This window comes from Nymphaea colorata, chromosome 1, assembly GCF_008831285.2.
Source record: "Nymphaea colorata isolate Beijing-Zhang1983 chromosome 1, ASM883128v2, whole genome shotgun sequence".
Taxonomy (NCBI): domain Eukaryota; kingdom Viridiplantae; phylum Streptophyta; class Magnoliopsida; order Nymphaeales; family Nymphaeaceae; genus Nymphaea; species Nymphaea colorata.
In genome coordinates this window covers 8909772-8930504 of record NC_045138.2, presented here as the reverse complement: position 1 = coordinate 8930504, position 20733 = coordinate 8909772, and the positions used below count along the sequence as shown (strand labels likewise).

Genomic DNA, 20733 nt, shown 5'->3' with positions numbered 1-20733 from the left:
TTAATAAGTTTCATAAAAGAGAATACCCTTTCTGTGGTTGTAATGGAGATAGAAAGTGTTAGGATAAGACAGATCAACTTGCATATGGAATGATGTCCTTTCTTTTTTCTATTATGTATCAATGATTGACATGTATATGATATCGTACTTAAATTTTGAAAACTTGAATGACGATGGGTATCATTCTTATAACATTTCAACTAATATCTTAAAGTTTGAAAATTTGGCTTTGAAAAATCTTCAAGATAAAACTTCTCTACACGAGTGTATACATCTTTTTAATTACATAACTTATATGTATCTCTAGGGTCAAATGTCGATACTAGACATAGTATTTCGATAGAATTCTCATTAATTTTATTGTTTAACTCTACTAGCTGAGACTCAAGTGGTAGCAATAAAAATACGATAGTGTGATCCTCTCACAAAATATTGAGCATTCATATCTAAAATTGGGATATCATGTGCCCTACGAAATACTTCCACAATATATACAAATTTGTCTTATTTAATCTCTCTAAGTTATTGTAGAAATTCATTTGCAATGTAAACCATAGTCATTGCATTTAAAATGAGTTGTCTCTGCCATTGCAATACTTGACAAAGAGTAGTATCCTGTCCCAAAATTTCTCATACCATGTGCAAAATAAATACAAATTCAAATGATGTAAACATTTTGTATAAAGAATTACTTTCACCACGTATTTAATATGTCAATCCACTATTTTTTATCAAACATTTTTATCAAACTATACACAAGAAAAATAAGATCACCATCGAGTATCTCCAGGTTGTTATATTGTTCCAATTTGATTAAGTCATCTCCCTGTTTCACGTTCATCAATAATAATTTTTTATGCAATTTCAATTGTTTGAGCTTCATGCAATTCACCATTACATTTACTACTTGCACTAACAACATTAATTACGCACGTCAACTGCTCAAAAAATTTATGAACATTGACAAAATATTTTGAAGTTTCAATAAATGCAAGTTGTAATCTATCAATATCATTAGGAGATTGTTGAATAAAACCTTGGCATGTCATGGATATATTCCTTTGTACATGAAGGATTGTTAGGAAGGTTAATCAGACACATATTATCTCCTTTTTCCTAAAAAGAATGGTGCCATCAGAATTCAAGAGTTCTACCCATAGTGCTGCACAATTCCTTATATAAGTTTATCTCCAAGTTCCTTGCGAACTTTGTGGTGCTTATGGTTTAACATTGTGGTGTGGAGACTTGGGTGTTTACCGACGCTACGACAATTATAATATATAGTATTAGTAACCCATCAGAGTTGAGTCCAGGTTTCTGAAACACAAGTTTCAAGTTGCGTTAGAGAAGAGTCTTCTGCAACGCATTGGCTGTATCTGGTGTGGAATCCTAGATAAGGCTGAACTTTAGTGACAGAGATGGGGTCTGTGTTAGGGAATAGGTAGGCTCAATAATTTACCAAACGCATCTCAAGCTTGCGTTAGAGAAAGCGATGCCCTAATTTTCCCAAATGCGTCTGCATTCTGCTTCAAAAAAGAACCCAAAGTTTCAAATAAACCCCCTGCCATCCCAAATGAACTCGCCATGGGTTAGGGTAAAGGCTCGTGTGTATGTGCACATTGGAGACGCGCTGGAATTTACAAACACAGCTTGCTCTTGCATTAGAAACTGTACCCGCAAAAATTCCCTTTATTAATCTCCCGCGTGTTTCCTTTTTTTTTCCTTTCCTTCTTTGCTTTCCCTCAAAGCTCCTTTTCTTTCCTTGCTCTGGTTGACGCCGACGTTCATAGCCAACCTTAGCTGGGGATGCTGATCACTACTGCATTGATCATTGACGTTGGCATTTCACATAAACCTCTCATGAAAAGCTCAATCGGTGCTGCATTCTTGATCTGCCATTGGATTGTGAGGTAGACACTCAATCTTAGAGGAACAACCAGAGATCACCGTTAGACAATACTTTCCATCTTGCCTTCGTTCATCAGAACCTGAGGTGCACACTATCTCTCCTCACTTTGTTAGGGAGAAGAATGTGATTTCTCTGTTTCTAGTATTGAAAGTTCTGATCATCTCATCAATTCTGCTTTTTGCTTAAAGACCCAGCATTCTCTTGCCTGCCCTGCTTCTTCATCCTTTTAATTAGCTTCAAAAACGTTTTCTTACATCAGTAAAGTACCCTGTGAGTAACTCAGATCATAATGCAAGTCTACGCACGAGGGATCGGGTGACTTCACCCACAAACAACAATGCTTTTCTGTTAGAGAATTGTCCTCGACAAGGTTAGTGTCTCCATATTATTGTTGTTATTCTTGAAATATATAGTATATGAAGGATTCGAGAGTGAATATGGACATGATTTTAACCTACTATGTTATTCTTTTGGGATGCATGCAATAAATTAGGCACGACCGTCAACTTTCTAGAGAATTTAGAGAACAGGTCATCTAGGATAGGCCAACCCAATATATGAAAACTTTTCTTTATCCTGGCTCCATTAGTACTTGTTGACAGCACACTCTGGCCAGTTCGTAGTCCCCAAAGCAAAGTCCCTTGTGGTAGTGTCTTGCCTATTTTTTCAGCAATCATAGTAAACACTGGGTTACTGGGTTCTTTAGAACATCACTCTTCAGCCATGTTGTACCTGGTGAACCTAATGGTGAATAAGCCTGCAGAAGCAAATCTTGGCTCTGCCTATGTGTAGGATCATGGGAGTCGAACTGCAAAGCAAAAGGACCACTTGCCTATGTATAAAATATTGAATAATTCATCCATACATGCTTCACCATTTGACACTTCGGACCACTGTGTCCTTACCTTAAGAAGTATAACGTACAGAGGTAAGACAAGGTCTCCCTTCACTTAACTATTCCTATAATTGTTGAAGCAACAATTTGTTCTTTATTCTTAACCATAACTCTTACCGTGTTCTAATTTAGCTATTGTCCAATAATCAAATTCATTGGATCTTAGTCATCTCTTGGTTAGATTTAAAAGGAGCGGGGACCAAATTTCACTGATTGCTAATATCAGAAGGTTAAGAGGGAAAGGAACAAAGAAAGAAAGATGGTTGGCCTCATTTTGCACAATAAAAAACCATGTGACAATTTTGCTCAATTTATTTTTTGAAATACTGATTGGGAGGAAGCCCTATCTCTCTCTCTCTCTCTCTCTCTCTCTCTCTATATATATATATATATATATATATATATATATATATATATATATATATATATATATATATATATATATATACATACATATGTGGGGTATGCTCGATACTAAGTGTTCAATCTTTTTGATTGGACGCTCTTATTGATTTAAAAAAATAAAAAAAAAAACAACAATCGGTGTCGGGCCTTCGCCAGATCAAAGCTGGTTATATATGTAGTGCCTATGTGTGCAATTTCATACACCATTTCAATAATGACAAAAGATGCCCATGATTAATACAAAAAAAAAAAAACTTTATATAGAGACAAATATGAAAACCACAAAAAGAAAATTTGGGGATTCAATAAAGGTAAAATTTGTCAGTATGATAATATATATTATTATGACCAATATAACCCTTTAAGCAGTAAAAAAACACTTTTTTTGCCTCGCTTATAGCGTTATCTCATTATCTGTTAGGCGCAAATTATTTCAGTTTCTTTTAATTGTCGTTAACAGTTTCAGGTGTTTTTTGCTTAAATAATTTCTTTTTTTCCGGGTTGGGTCTGGTTAGAGTGTGTAACCCAACCCAGCACGTCATGTACTTAAACCTTCTTATGAGGTAAGCACACCCTAATGAAGTTATTATTGACGTGAAGAGGAGCTGGGCTTCTTGCGGCTGTGTCTGTGAGTGCTACAACGAGCAGTTGTAGTGATCGTTGGCCAACGAGGCTAACAAGGTATCAGAGCGCCACATTGATCATGGTGGAGAGAGTCACCACGCGTGCCATGGCAGCGGTGGAACAACACCAAAATCAAGTGGATATGGTGATCGGCGGCCTAGAAGGGCGGATGCATGGGATGGATCAACACTTGAGCACTGTGGACGCAAGATTGGAGGCCATGTTGGTGGAGCAGCAGGCGATGTCGGCACTCTTGCGAGAAAGCCTGCAACAAGGTTCCCGGCAGCAATCGCTTGATTCAGATCAGATCCAGTCAGACGAGTGCAGGGGATAGGATTTGCCAAGGAATGGGGGCGCAATCTGGCACCCAGCGAAGATGGATTTTCCATGGTTTTCGGGAGACGATCCGATCAGTTGGGTGTTCCACGCCGAACAATATTTCAATTGCCAGGGAATCGTGGGTGACGAAAGAGTGCGTCACGCGACGGTTTATTTTGAAGGGGCGGCGGTGCGTTGGTTTCGTTCATTGGTGTCGCAGCAAGGGAGACCAGACTGGATGACATTGGTGAAAGAGCTCATGGTGCGCTTTGGGCCGTCGGCATATCTCGACTACAATGTAGAGTTATCGCGCATTAAACAATCGGGTACGGTGTTGGAGTACCAGGAAAATTTTGAGGCATTGATGAATATGGTGCTTGGATGGCCCCTTCCAGCCCTCATAGGCACGTTCCTACCAGGTTTGAAGGATGAAATACACATTGAAGTTCAAGCCATGAAGCCACAAACATTGAGGGACTGCTTCGATTTAGCCCGCACGGTGGAAGAGAAAAACGAACGGGCTACACATGTTCGCTTGGGGCATTTTTAGCAGGATGTGGCAGGACGTGAGGACCAGCCCACGAGAGACCTTCCATAAGGTGTGGTCGGACGCACAAACCAGCCCGCTAGAGAAGCCGAAATCTGACGTCTTCCCACCGGCCCCAGGGAAAAATCAGAAGGGAGTCGAGCCGCGCCAAGTGGTGAGACGATTGACACCCGAACAAATCAAGGAGAAGAGACGACTGAACCAATGTTTTCACTGTGATCAGCCGTACGTTCCAGGGCATAACTGCGGACGCCTACACATGTATCTAGTCGAGGAGAGCGACAAACCACTCGAGGCTGAGGCGATTCTGCCCATGCCTATGGAACCTGAAGAGGTGGAAAACTAGACAGTACCTGAAATTTTGTTGCACGCGTTGGCTGGAAATGAGGTTCCCCATCTCATGCGTATGGAAGGCAAGTTACGAGGCCGGCAAGTCAGCCTGCTGATCGACATGGGCTCGACTCACAATTTCATTTGTGAGAAATCTGCCCAAGCCCTAGGCTGCCATATGGAGGTGCAACCCTCCTTTGAAGTGGTAGTAGGAGACGGGAGTACCCTGAGGTGCAGGGGTAAGTGCCAGATGGAAAGGTTAGAGATCCAAGGTTTTCACTTCCCTGTACAGTTATACATTTTAGCCATGGCGGAAGCTGACCTGGTCTTAGGCATCCAGTGGCTGCGTAAATTGGGAGAAGTGGTATGAGATTTTGTGGGCATGAAAACGCAGATTAAAGGGCCCGCGAATGAAAGAATTACATTGGAGGCGAGCCCTAGACAACCGTGCTCGAAAAAACCAGCTGTCCGCCTGATGAAGGGACCGTCCACTTCTTTTCTCCTACTAACCACTCACGTGCAGGCACAAAAGGAAGAAAAAGAGGTCCAATTCGGCTCCGAAGCATTTAAGAGCACACTGCAGGAAATGCTATAAGAGTTTGGGTCAGTTTTTAGCACGCCTAAGGCGCTACCACCAGAAAGAGGATATGAACACCGCATCGAATTACAGCTGGGGACCGAACCTATCAAATCTTGACCCTACCGCTATAGCCGGATACAATGAGAAACCCTCGAAGAACTTGTGCAAGTGATGTTGGAAGCAGGTGTAATTCAGCCTAGCCGTAGCCCCTTTGCTTCGCCTGCTTTGCTTGTCAAAAAGAAAGACGGAAGTTAGTGTTTCTGCATGGATTATCGTGCATTGAACGCCATCACCATCAAGGACAGGTACCTGATTCCCATTGTGGAAGACTTATTGGATGAGCTGAATGAGGCATGCGTCTTCTCCAAATTAGATCTATGCTCCGGGTATCATCAAATCTGTATGGTGAAGGACGACAGTCCTAAGACCACCTTCCACACGCACGGCGGGCACTACGAGTTCACGGTCATGCCCTTCGGGCTGATGAACGCGCCTTCCACCTTTCAATCACTGATGAACGATGTGTTTGCCCTTTCTTACGAAGGTTCGTATTGATTTTTTTTATGACATTTTGATTTACAGCAAGGGAGAGTGAGAACATCTCCACCACTTACGAACGGTGCTAATAGCCTTGAAACAACATAAGCTACAGGCCAAACTCTCCAAATGCGTTTTTGGCACGTCCAAGATCTCCTATCTAGGACATGTGATCAGCCGCGGGAAGGTGAGCATGGAACAAGAAAAAATCCAGGCGGTGCAAGGTTGGGGTACACCTAGAACCGTGCGCGAGTTGCGCACGTTCCTTGGACTCACGGGCTACTACCGTAAGTTTGTCAGAAACTACGGCCTTATCGCAGCACCTCTCACGACACTAACCAAGAAGGGCCGTTTTGCATGGAGTGTTCAGGCCGAGTAAGCATTCCAACAACTCAAAGAGGTAGTGACTACAGCCCCGGTTTTGCAGATGCCTAATTTTCAACTTCCGTTTACAGTCGAGTCAGATGCATCTGATTCGGGCGTGGGTGTGGTGCTAAGCCAAGAGCGACATCCCATCGCTTATTTCAGTCGAGCAATGGGTTCTGCGTTTGCAAGTAAATCTGCTTACGAACGAGAGGTGATCACCATAGTCCTTGTCGTACTCAAATGGAAGCACTATCTCTTGGGGCAACAGTTTCTTGTCTTAACCGACCACTGTAGTCTCCAACATTGCCTGAAGCCGTCCACCCTATCGTCATCAATGCAAAAATGGATGCTAAAATTGATGAGCTTTGACTTCAAGGTCTGCTATCGCAAAGGGAAAGAAAACACAGTAGCAGATGGGCTGTCCCGCTCACACGACCAGCAGGTTAGTAGTTTATTTGCCATTTCACAAGTGCAGGCCCACCTATGGGATGAGATTCGACAAGCGCAAGAAAGAGCCGCCACAATAAAGAAGATTAGAGATGAGATGGAGAAGAATCCCCTTAGAGTGTATGGGTACGAGTGGAAATCACCATACCTATATCGCAGCGGACGCAACTTTATTCCGCCCGAGTCCACCTTGCCGCAAACCCCTATACAACATTATCATAATGAGCAAACGGCCGGTCATGAAGGCGTGAAGGGTACTTATCGTTGACTACGACCTACCTTTTATTGGCCAGGAATGAAAAGAGCCATCACCGATCTTGTAAAGGGATGCGACATATGCCAAAAGAACAAATATGAAACGATGAAACCAGCCGGATTGCTTCTTCCACTACCCACGCCAGAGCTTATATGGGAAGACATATCGTTGGACTTCATAGAAGGTCTGCCATCATCCCAGGAAAAGTTTGTTATCTTGGTAGTGGTGGACCGCCTATCGAAATGTGCACACTTTGTACCCTTATCACATCCATATTCAGCCAAGATCGTCGCTCATGCTTTCCAAGATCACATTAGGAAGCTACATGACATGCCCAGGTCGATAACCAGTGATAGAGATCCCATCTTTATCAGTGCCTTCTGGAGGGAATATTTTCAGTTATAGGGCACGAAGTTACAATTGACCACAACTTACCATCCACAAACTGACGGTTAGACACAGGTGCCTTGAGACTTACTTATGCTGTTTTGTAGGGCAACGTCCACGCCTATGGGCAGAATATCTATCATGAGCTGAATTCTCATACAACACCTGTTGGCATTCATCGACCAGTGTCACACCATTTGAGGTGGTGTATGGGCGTCCCCCTCCCACTATACGTCGATACCAGCCTAACACAATGAGAGAAGAATCAGTGGACACTCAGCTCCGCTGTAGGGACTCTATTCTGGGAGATCTAAAAACACACATCGCAGCAGCGCGCAACCGAATGGTGATCCAATACAACCGCAGACACCGGGACCAACAGTACAAGGTTGACGAATGGGTGTACTTATGCAGGCCGACCCGCGCAGCACGGCATCAACCACGAGGGTACAACAAACTCGCCCCCCGCTATGTTGGCCCATTTTGCATCATCAGGTGTGTTGGTCCTCATGCTTACGAGTTGCTACTGCCAGCTGAAAATAATATACATCTTGTTTTTCATGTCTCAAAGCTTAAGTCGTGCCCCCAACCACCGACTGAAGAAGACATAATCGAAGGGCCCATCAACGAAGATCAAACCAAGGCTGTTCCTTTCCGTCGACTTGGCATGCGTACGATCAATCAAGAGGGCTCGAAATCGGTTGAGTGGTTAATAGAGTGGAAGAATATTAAGGAGGGCATAGCGACATGGGAAAAGGCTGAAGACATTATTAATCGCTTTCCAAATTTTGCACCTTGAGGACAAGGTGGTGCTGAAGGAGGGGAAATTGTTAGGCACAAGTTATTTCAGTTTTTTTTCAGTTTCTTTTAATTGTCGTTAACAGTTTCAGGTGTTTTTTGCTTAAATAATTTCTTTTGTTCCAGGTCGGGTCTGGTTAGAGTGAGCAACCCAACCCAGCACGTCATGTACTTAAACCCTCTTATGAGCAAACCCTAATGAAGTTATTATTGATGTGAAGAAGAGCTGGACTTCTTGTGACTGTGTGTGTGAGTGCTACAACGAGCAGTTGTAGTGATCGTTGGCCAACGAGGCTAACATTATCACATAAATATTTTATTATCTCATAAATATTATCTCATACTTATGGTTAGCATTATCTCATACATCTGTCCATTATCTCATAAATATTTAATTATCTTATGAACATTATCTTATACTTATGTTTAGCGTTATCTCATACATCCATCTGTTATCTTATTATCTCATAAATCTTTTGTTAATTCATAAACATTATTTCATACTTATGTTTGACGTTATCTCATACATCCATTGGTTCGTTATCTCATTATCTTATTGTGGAAACAAAAACAAGAGACAGACACATTGTAACATGGAAAACTCCTCAACAAGAGGGAAAAAACCACTGGTGAGGAGGACCGGTGCCCACTAACAGCTAGACTCTTTCTCTCTCTTAGAATTTCATTCACACACTAAAAATTACGGTTTACACAGGTTAAGTAGGGTCATAACATAACACACTGGATCGGGTCCAGATCTAGACCCAGATAGATGACCCAAATACAACATATGTCAACACTCCCCCTCAAGTTGGGCATACATATCGAACATGCCCAACTTGGATACGCTCCTCTCAAACTGAGTCAAAGGTAAGGCTTTAGTCAGAATATCAACAGCTTGGTCTTCAGACTTCATATAAGGTAGAATCAACTCTCTGGCATCAATCCTCTCTTGGATAAAGTGGCAGTCAATCTCGATATGTTGTGTTCGGTCATGCAACACAGGGTTGTTGGCCAGACTGATAGCAGACTTGTTATCACAATACATCTTCATAGGTCATTCAGTCTCTATTTCAATGTCAGACAACAACACTTTTAGCTACAGTAATACATTCCCATAGCAACTGCCCTATATTCGGCCTCTGCACTTGAACGGGAACAAACATCTTGCCTCTTGTTCCTCCAAACAACAAGATTTCCTCCCAAGTAGATGCAGTACCGTGAAGTAGATCTTCTAGTATCAACACAGCCAGCCCAGTCTGCATCTGAATACCCCTCAATCTCAATAGGCCCTTGTTTTACATATAGAAGCCCCTTGCCAGGATTCCTTTTCAAGTAGCACAAGATTCTGTCGATACCCTTCAAGTGAGCATCTGTAGATGCATGCATGAACTAACTCATCACATTCACAGCAAAGGTGATATCAAGTCTAGTTAGAGTGAGGTAGATCAATCTTCTAACCAGATGTTGATACCTCCCCTTAGCCTCTTCACAAAGAGGTTCTCTGTCCTTAATACTGAGTTTGTGTCCTGCATCAAGAGGAGTAGAAGCCAGTCTACACCATACTTTTCTAGTCTCCTTCAATAAATCCAAGGTATACTTCCTTTGATTCAACATAAGAGTTGTTCCTGACCTAGCAATTTCAATACCCATAAAATATCTTAGTTTTCCAAGGTCTTTGAGATCAAATTCGGCAGCCAGTAAACCCTTTAGTTTTGTTATCTCATCTTCATCATTACCTGTAACAATCATATCATCAACATAGACCAATAGAAGAGTAACCTTACCTTCATTCTTTTTTACAAATAGAGTGTGATCTTCATTACCTTGAATGTAGCTGTGTTGTCTCATCATTAATCTAAGACATTCAAACCATGCTCGGGGAGACTGCTTGAGCCCATATAAAGCTTTCTTTAGTTTGCAGTACTTTCCTGGTTTCTCATATCCTGGAGGCATACACATATACACTTCTTCAAGATCTCCGTTGAGAAAATGCATTTTTAACGTCAGGTTGGTACAACTTCCACTCCTTCAACACTCTAGAGAAATGATAATTCTAACAGTCTTCATCTTTTCAACGGGAGCAAAAATCTCCAAGTAGTCAATTTTATATTTCTGACTAAACCCCTTGGCAACCAGGTGAGCTTTGTACCTCTCAACATTCTCATCTGGTTTGTACTTAATGGTGTAGACCCACTTGGATCCAACCAGATGAGAGCCGCTTCAGGGATCCCTATCACTTCCCATGTCTGGTTTCTGCTCAAGGCTTCCATCTATTCTTGCATAGCATGAGTCCATTTGGGATCACTCTGAGCCTCTGTAACAGTCCTGGGAATCACAACCAAAGAAAGAGATGATACAAAACATTTGTAATCCATGCTCAGTCTAGAATATGACACAAAGTTACTAATAGGGTGTTGAGTACATGACCTAACACCATTTCTCACGGCAATGAGAAGCTCTTCATTTTCAGTTTCTGTCTGAATGTCTTCTTCAACAGGTTTCTTCTAAGCACAACTTGGGTCATCCAGAAAAGAAGTGACATTGGGATTAGGAGTAGAATTCTCACCATCAGTTACCTTATCTGTACAAACTCTTCACCTAGAGTACACCTTGCCAAACAAACGATTATATTCCTCTTCCACCCCAGTAGAACACCATTCCTCTCATGTTCAAGCACCTCAACAATCAGTGGACTCTCTTCCCGCTTGTACTCCAAGAAATCTGTAAATTGAATTTCCTGACTCAGAGAATACTCTTCCCCTAACGTAGACTTCTTCCCCTGAAGAGGATTCTCACCAAAATAAGAGACATGTTCCAAGAATGTGACATCCTTGGTAATGTAAACACGACCAGTGGTAGGATTAAGACATTTATACCTCTTTTGAGTGGGAGAATACCCAACAAATATTCCCTTAATTGACCTTGGATCAAGTTTTTTAATATTAGGGTTGTGAACATGAATAAAGTAAACACATCCAAAGACACGAGGAGGGAGGTGAAAGGGTTGACGATTCCTTGGAAGCATAGAGTGGGGGGGTCTGCCCCTTTTGCACACGACTAGGCATACGGTTAATCAAGTATGCACTATTGAGAACAGCATCTCCCCAATAATGTTTTGGAAGATTCCTTTGAAACAAGAGGGCCCTGGTGACATTATGCAGTTAACAATTTTTCCTCTCAGCGACCCCATTTTGAGGAGGGGTATAGCTGCAAGATGTCTCATGAACAATCCCCCTTTTCTGAAGAAAATCCTCAACAGTTTGACACACATACTCATGAGCATTATCAGACTGAAAAGTCTTAACAGAACCACCACATTAGTTCTCCATAAGAAGAATGAAGGTCTCTATGACATGAGGCACTTCGCTACGATCTTTCAACATGTAAACAAAGGTACTTCTTGAGCAACCATCTATGAAAGTTATAAAACACTGAAAACCACAACGGGTATGAATTTCTGAAGGCCCCCACACATCAAAATGGATCAATGAAAAAACTTCATTAGTATGATTGTTGGAAACAAGGTATGAAGCCCTAACATGTTTAGCAAACTGACATACCTCACAAGATATCATAGATATGTCCAAACTAGAACATAACTCAGGAAATAACTGTTTCAAAACTACAAAAAGGAGATGTCCAAACAATCGGTAGACACCCTATTACATTGCTACATTGCGGGGGTTACCACAGAAAAATGAAAAATTCTTTTCTTACCTTCTTCTATGGGGGCCAGATAACCATTTACTATTGAATGACTAGTTGAGCACTGAAATCCTATCACGAGTACGGCCTGTATACAAAGTATCTTCAGCCCTCTCCACAACCCCTAGGATTTCCCCGGTGGTGAATCTAAGCGAGATCTAATTCACGACTGGAGACAATCTTCTCTCTTCTTGTTTGTCCTGCTAACCGTTGTGATAAGAGCTGTGGCCACACAGATGGGAAGTCGATATAAGCCTGCAGACACCTAACCAATCTCAATCCTCTTCCCTGTCACCAAGTCCTGCAAAACATAACTATTTGCAGAGGATATGAGTTCACAATTCAACTCCTTTGTAATCTTGCTGACAGATAAAATATTCAAGGGAAGATTTGGAACATGTAAGGAACCATGCACTAAAAATTTGTTTAACAAAGAAAGACTCTTTTTTCCTGCCATAGAGGTAAAAGAACCATCGGCAAGAGAAACACATTCCTTTCCAAAAGATAGCTTATACTCATGGAAGAGTTGAGGATTGCCAGTCATATGATGGGTGACATCACTGTCAACAATCCATTATCCCATACAAGAATTACCTTTTTCACCAGAAACGGCCAGAGCATGGTTAACCTTCACATCATCGGACACTTCAGCCTGACCAACATCAATCTGACTTAGATATGCACGGAGCTCATGAATCTGTTCAGCTGAGATAGAGGCTTTCCCACCACTAGAGTTGGTAGCATCAGAAATAGATTTCTTCCCACTAGAAGGTCTCCCTCAACTATTCTTCTTTTCTGGATGGAGGTGCCAACAAAAATCCACTATATGTCCAGTCTTCTTGCAGTGAGTGTACTTGCGAGGAGGTCGGGCAGCTCCTACAAGACCCCAACTAACAAGGGCAGACCTCTCATTATATAAGATGTGATCCCCTTTTTTCCTAGTAATAACAATGCGTCTTTGCTCTTCAGCCTCTACACGAGAGTAAACATCTTCAATACTAGGCAGTCCGTCAGAATTAAGGATTTGACACCTTATGCCCTCAAAGTCATCATTTAGCCCCTGCTAAAAATAGGAATACTCTATTCTCTCATTCCTTGGCTAGATGACGCACCTGATCTTGGGGACAATCCCAAGTGTCATCAGAATAGTAGTCAAGTTCCTTCCACTTAGATTTCAAGACTGCATAGAAATCTGCTGCAGAGCGTTCACCTTGCCATAGAGAATAGACATCCTTTATCAATTGATACACTCGAGCCACTTTCTTATTTTGGACGTACATCTGCTCAAGTATAACCCACATATCCCTCGCAGTCCCCTTGCGAAGAATGAGGGGCTGAATCTCGAGGGACACAGATTTGACAATCCAAGTCTTAACTTGGTTGTCCTCAAGAAACCATGTGTCCCAAGCAACATTTGTCTCAGCCGGTTCAATCTTCCTCCCATTTAAATAAGCAATTTTGTCTCGACCTACGTTCCCCATGGTGATAGCAGCGGACCATAGAAGGTAGTTTTCTTTGGTAAGACAAATAGTGGTGACCTGAACATGTATATTTTCAGTTCTAACACCCCCAACCTCAGTCTGACCAGTGTTCACAGTAGAGAAGGATGACTTAGCCATCTCACAACAGCAAAACAACCAACCACAAGAAGAGAAGGCATGCAAAGGGCAGAAAGAGCACACAACAATAGTAATAGAGGATACCAGAAGGAAGGAACGAGCAGAAACGAGGACAGACAGCCATGACTGAAACTAAGCTCCGCTGTAGCAAGAAGGCGACAGTGAGCAGTAACCAACAGACCCGTGCAGCTCAGGCGACGGCAAGGGAGGCGACAGTGGGGTCGAGTGATGGACAGAATAGTGTTGGGCAGTCCCTAACGTCTAAACAGGACGAGCGACACAGGGTGGCTGTAGAGGAGCGAACGATAACTCTGTAGACTAGGAGTAGCAGCGACAAGAAGTGGCAACTATAGAGTTGGCGATACAGAGGGCACCGTCGGGTGACAGAGTTGGGAGCAGCAATGACAAAGTTGGGAGCTGTCGGGTGATAGAGTTGGGGGCAGCGGCGGCCGAGAGAGCACTGTCGGGCGACAAAGAACTGAGGAGAGAAGCAGGCAACGACAGACAGAGCAGATGGGAGGTGACGTCGCAGATGGGAGCCGACGATAGGAGCGGCAACCGGCAAGCAGGTGGGAGGTGACGTCACAGGAAACGACGCTGAGATGAGGAGCAATCAGGCAGGCGATGGGCGACGCTTGGCAAGGCGTTGCCGACAGCCATGGATTGCTGGGCTTCGCTGGTGCTGTAGAGGGGAGGCGATGGCCTCTCCAGTAAAAGAAATTTGCCCCGTAGGGCAATTTTTTTTGAAATAGGGAGGCCATCACTGCTCCCTTCCTGAAAAACGGAGGAGGCGGTAGCCTCCCCACTGCAAAAAAAATTGCATTCAATGCATTTTTTTTTTGGCCAAGCTGGCCACCGGCAAGGCTCTGGTTAGCATTGTGGGAGCTGAACAGGGGGAGGAGAAGTCCTCCCCGCAGCAAGGTTCCATGGTGTCAGGTAACGATGCCGTTGTACCCCTTACACCAAACCACTGGCGTAAGGAGAAAGTTTATATATATTTATAAAATAAATAAGTAATAAACATTAGAAAAATGAATGTGGAGACAGAAGTATGTAGCTGAATTTTTCGCATTCAAGAATGGAAGTAGATAGCTTTCTGGTCAAGACTAACAGCATGTTGCATTTTTAGTTGAGTGGGGTCTTGAATTATGTTCTGCCTTAGGCACATAATCAAAGAGATCCAGCAAACTGGTCTCCCCACCTATGGATCTAATTACCTTCATATTTTTTACAGTCTTCATTTATTCCTTCCATAACTACAAAATCCAGTACTTCATTGAGCTAGTCATGACCACCTACACACCTAGGTACATGGTACCTTGCTGCTTTGCTTCATGCACATGTAAACAAAATAACAATCCTCATTTCTTGATGATATTAAAGGCCTTAACAACATGGTGTTTGATTGTTTCTATCTTTCTTTACTCATTTAAAAGGTGGAAGGGGTCATGCACTTAGGAGAAGCAAAGCTAGTTCTCTATTTCATTGGGGCCACAAATGTCTTGTACACATTTGGCAGGCATGCTGTGACTGTGTAAGGCCCCCACATCCTCAACATGAATCAGGATCAGTTTAGATATATAATTATGAACTGCACTAAGATATTGGTGTTTGCTCTACTGTGTTCTTGCTGGTTTGAACTGGACCAAGGAAACTACTCTCAAGTCCTTGTTCACATGCGAAGTGGTACAGATGTACTTTAATCATTTACAGTTCAGTATGTGCATCATGTCATTCGCTTCAAATTAGAGATTGGGTCGGGTTTATTATGGAAAAAGTTTTAAGTTGATTTGCTTACAATTGATAAAATTTGATTTCCCTAGTATTTTTTTTTATTTGGATGCATAATTAAGTTAATTACTTGAGAATTATTACTTAACAAGTAGAACATTGTGATGTTGACACATAAGAGATGATATGCAGGAAGGATGTCACGAAGGTTGATGACATGCCAAGTTGAACAAGTTTCATGTGGCATAAAAGTTTTGCATGCATCAACATGTCACATGCAATACCACCCCTTTCAACTTCCAAGTGTTGCTGTAATGTTTCATTTGGCCACACAAACAACAGTAGAGCTTCCACAAATTCTGGCCTAGTATGCTCTCTTGACTGTTTGGAGATTTTATGTTTCCTCGTTTTATAAATTTAATCTGTTCCCATTTTTTCAGAACCAATATGTGGAAATTATATGCTTGTAACAGAGTTGCATGTATTTGAATGTGATTGATGCCTCTTTAAGAATAGAGTTTAATGGTCTGATTTCCTGAGATTTCTGTATTTACTAATCTTATTTCCATTCAAAATTTTAGATGGTCAGCAAGCATCATAGCAACAGATGCCAGCCTTTTGGTTGATGCTGATGTTAGTGCTCATCAATTGGAATGTTCCGGTCAAGTGCATGTTCTCCTGCAATGGAAGGGAATGAGGATAAGGAATTGATAAAAAACCAGGAAGTTCCAGAACACTTAAATAAAGGGGTTTACGTTTATAGGCAAGATGTTGTAAGGTCCACTAAGAAAGAGGGACTGATTTGCATGGTCATGGAAGTTGGGGGAGAACTATTCTCAGATAGCAGCATTAGTGATATTGAGGATGATTTTGAGAGCAATGATTTGTTGATAAGTGGTCAAGCTAAAGTCATATGGGCTAAATCATAATGAGACAAAAGATAACGCTGCTGAGATTTTGGCTGCAGCTATGGTGTTTATGCATGGCGATGTTGTGGCATCGACTTCTGATCCAACTGGATGGACAAGAACTTGGTGGATGAGTATTTTGTGGGCTGAAAATGGGGAAATAATAAGACATTTGTCTAGCGAATTACTGCATGTTAGCGATTTCACCATTGGTGATTATGAGCTTAATGGCCAACATTGGATATGCCATGTTGATGAAGTTCTAGATAATGTGACTGTGATGTTCACTGATGAGTCTGTTTGTAAGGTGATTAAGGTGCAAGATGCATCAGTTTTTTTTTATTGGATTGTTTCAGCAAGCTGTACTGGTGGCTCTCTGCCTCTTTTTATTGATTAGCAAGATACTAAGAATTACATATCGCATGTATAATGTAAAAAACAGGTTTGGTTACAGTTTGTAATGCAAAACGCATAAGCAATACAGGATCTGCGTTAGTAATAACAAGAAAAGTTTGTTACTAATTGTTAATAGTCACACACAACTTTTTCGTAAAAGAAAGATTCTGTAACGAGGCCTTTAGCAACACCATTTGTAACACTTTGAGTGCATTAGTCCGCACTTTTAGTAACGCAGCTAGTGCATTAGTAAACGCTCTTTTTCTTGTAGTGAGAATCAACCTCTCCACAAAGGCGATGAGTAATATCTTAGAAGAATTAAGTGACAAATTTGGCATTACTGTGTTGAAGTAACCCTCAAGCAAAGATGGTTGAATAAGGACTCCTAAGCAATCAGGTTGTGATTAAAATCCAGGATTTTCTCTCCATTTTGGAGAATAGGTGCCAAAATAGGATCGGTGTTGGAGATTGCTTCCAAGTAGGTGGGTTCAGTTTGTGTTTGTGCTGGTTTAGTTTGATATGAGGGGCAGATGGTCGATAGAGTGTTTCTCTATGATCAGGATATGCGACTCATTTTGCAGATGGAATCACATGCATTATTCTTGCTTTTCCATAAAGGCGATCAGCAATCTACTCAAATGACAATCAAGTCCAATAATAATAGATGAAAATGATGGTTACAAGGCTTGATTCAGGAGCCTGAATCCTACGACTATGCTAGGGGTTTTCATTTTTGTCGTAAATGTATTGATATTTCCTCTGATGATTTCTCTGCATCTGTTGTTGCCTGGCTTGGCAGACTAATTGATGATAACATTATTTTTGTCCATGAGTTAGTTCATTCCCTGAATAGGAGTAACGAATGGTCAGTGTGTTTGAAGTTGGATATCTCCAAGGCATATGACAAAATGAATTGGAAGTTTCTTTATAACTCTCTTACAGGCTTAGGATTTGCTAAGAAATGGGTGGACCACATTTTTGCTTGTGTGACTGTAGCTTCTCTAATAATACTGGTGAATGGGATTCCAATCAGTTTTTCCAATTTAATGAGGGACTTAGGTAGGGAGACCCCCTAACCCCTTACCTTTTTCTGGTAGACCTTTGCATGACATTTGAAGGTTTAGAGATAGCATCTCTCCCCCATTCATATCTACAGTTTTGGTTTTTTTTCCCTATGCTTACTTATGTAGATGATGTTCTTATTTTCTCCAAGATTTCACATAGATCATTGAAGACAATTAAAGTAGTGTTGTTAGAATTCGAAGATGGTTCTGTTCTGGGTGTAGCAATAACAAAACCATTGTGATTCCCTTTAATGCGAATAGTGAGGGATTAGCTATTATCTGCAACATTCTGAATTGGTAGGTGGGGGGGTCGTCTCCCTCTCACTTACTTGGGACTTCCGCTCTTCCCTGAACATCTCCATTGAAAGTAGTGAGACACCTCTTATCTAAAAATAGACTAGTTGTAAAAGCTAAGATGTTTTCATTTGTGACTAAATTGTACCTTATAAAGTACGATATCCAAAGTGTTGTAGATTACAGGATTGGTTTATTTAATATCCTTTCATTTATGAAGCGAAGGGGATCTAGCATCATGGTGGACTTTCTTAAAGAAAGCGTAAGGAGAGTAAAGAAGGAAGGCAAGAATTGATGTGGTTCAGCTTAGATGAAGCCTAAGTCCACGTTCGGAAGGCACTCAGACTTTGTTTTATTGATGAGAAGATGATAGTACAATGATAGAGTCGAGTCCCTTTTATAGGGAAAGAAATTACATATTATCTTAGGCAAGATTGTTCTTGCCTACATTAGACGAAATCTTCAGTTTATCCCAAGATTGTAGCCTTTTCTTATCTTATGATTTTTCTGCCTCTTTCATCCAATCGATCACAATCTTCTGTTACTAGCTCGACAACCATTTTCTGATTGTCGATTTTCTCTCCAGTGGATTTGTCGTCCTTATCCTCCTTACCAATTTCGTTAACATTTCCCCTCAAACCGAGCCACTGTTGGAGGCTGAGTTTGTTCTTGAGGAGATTGAAAATACGCTTTGATAAGCTTTTGGTAAAAGATCGGCAACTTGATTGTTGGTTGAAATGTACTTAGTCTCAAGTTGCTTTTGAGCTACTCTCTCTCTTACATAATGAAAACCAATTTGAATGTGCTTGCTCCGGTTATGAAATACTGGATTTGCCGTCATATAAAGAGAGCTCTTATTATCACAGTGTAAGATTGGAACATTGATAATCTAAATTCCAATGTCCTTCATTAAGAATTCAATGTCATTGCTCTATATTCAGCCTCGGTACTAGATTTGGCTACACTATTTTACTTCTTGACACTCCAAGACACAATTAGCACTAAGAAAAACACAAAATCCTATGGTGGATCACCTAGTTTGAGAACATCTTGCCCAGGTGCTTTGCAACAATATGTTTAGTCCCATGTGTATTGGTCATTTAATGTACCATAAAATCCTTTTGACCATTTGATAGTGAATCTGAAATGGCTCATGCATAAACTGACTAACATGATTGACAACAAAGGAGGTGTCTGGTCGCGTTAGAGTCAAGTATTGCAAGGAACCAACTATGTGCCTATAGAAAGTAGGATTGTCAAATTTCATTTCATCATCTTTATACTGAGGCATTTTTGGACCCATTGGCATGGTAATTGGTTTGCAATCCTCCATCTTTGCTCTTTCAAGAATGTCTTTAACATACTTGGTTTGACATAAGAGAATTCCTTGTTCTGTTCAAGTCACTTCAACTCCTAAAAAATAACTCAACCTCCCGAGATCTTTGACAGGAAACTCCTTGCAAAAAGCATTAACAAAACTTTGCAAAAATATGGAACAATTTCTAGTTAAGATCATGTTGTCAACATACACAATGAGCACAAGAATTTTTTATTTTTGATGCAATATAAACATAGGCGGATCAGCCATACTAGTAGAAAAACCATAATCAAGAAGAAAACTGCTTAATTTAGCATACCACGCATGCGATGCCTGTTTTAGACTGTAAATAGCTTGCTGCAATTTACTAACATAGCCTAGTTTTGTTTTATCTTCATACCGAGGAGGCTGTCTCATGTATACATCTTCATAAATAGTGTCGTGTAAGAAAGCTTTCTTAATATCCAGCTGCCTCATTTCCCACCGTCTAATAGTAGCAATGGAAAGGACCATTCTAATAGTGGTAGGACGAACCACAAGAGAAAAGTTTTCATTTAAACCAATTCCTTCTTTTTGAGTGAACCCTCAAGCAACAACTTTGGCTTTAACTTTTTCCAACATCCCATCGGATTTGAGTTTGGTTTTAAACACCCATTTCGATCTAACTAAATTCATCTTGGGATCATAGGGTACAAGTCTCTAGGTTTTACTTTTATTTTACGCTCCCCTTGTTCCCAATTCTCAGTTGTGGTCGTGTCATGTATTCCATGTTCGCCTTGATCTTGTTCTAAGTTTTCCAGCTGATTGTGATCCGACTGCTCATTGACTGGCATAGTGCTATCTCATTTCTATGCACTTGATTTTGTTCCATGTTTTCAGTCGTGGCTGTCTGATGCTCGCCCTGATCAGGGTTATCCAGCTGATTGTGAACCGGCTATTCATTAATTGGCATATTGTCAATCAAAACCTCTTGAAACTAAGAGTGGGTGCCAATCTCACCTCTTTCTTCCTCATGACCATCATTCGTTCGAATAAGACTATCATCTTCGGAAGCCGGTTGCTCTATGTCCTCTTGTTCCTCATAGAAAGAAATTAAATCTGAAGTTAGAGAATCTCCATCATATAATTGAGCAGGATTTTTATAAGGAAAAAAATGTTCATCAAAACAAACATGTCGAGGGATAAAAATTTTTCAGTGGCCGGATACAAACAATGATATCCTTTTTGACTTTCACTATACCCAAGAAAACACACAGCAATGGTCGAGGCTCCAATTTATCTCTTGCATAATTGATA

The 20733-nt window shown here is 41.2% G+C and overlaps 1 long non-coding RNA gene across 1 annotated transcript; it reads left to right on the top strand.

The window, feature by feature from the left end:
• The first annotated feature begins 1457 nt into the window (after positions 1-1457).
• LOC126410262 (uncharacterized) lies at positions 1458-17208 on the top strand. The gene is made up of 4 exons (XR_007573933.1): positions 1458-1993; positions 2169-2279; positions 15650-15824; positions 16039-17208. It is a non-coding gene; the product is annotated as an uncharacterized LOC126410262 (long non-coding RNA).
• The last annotated feature ends 3525 nt before the right edge of the window (positions 17209-20733 follow it).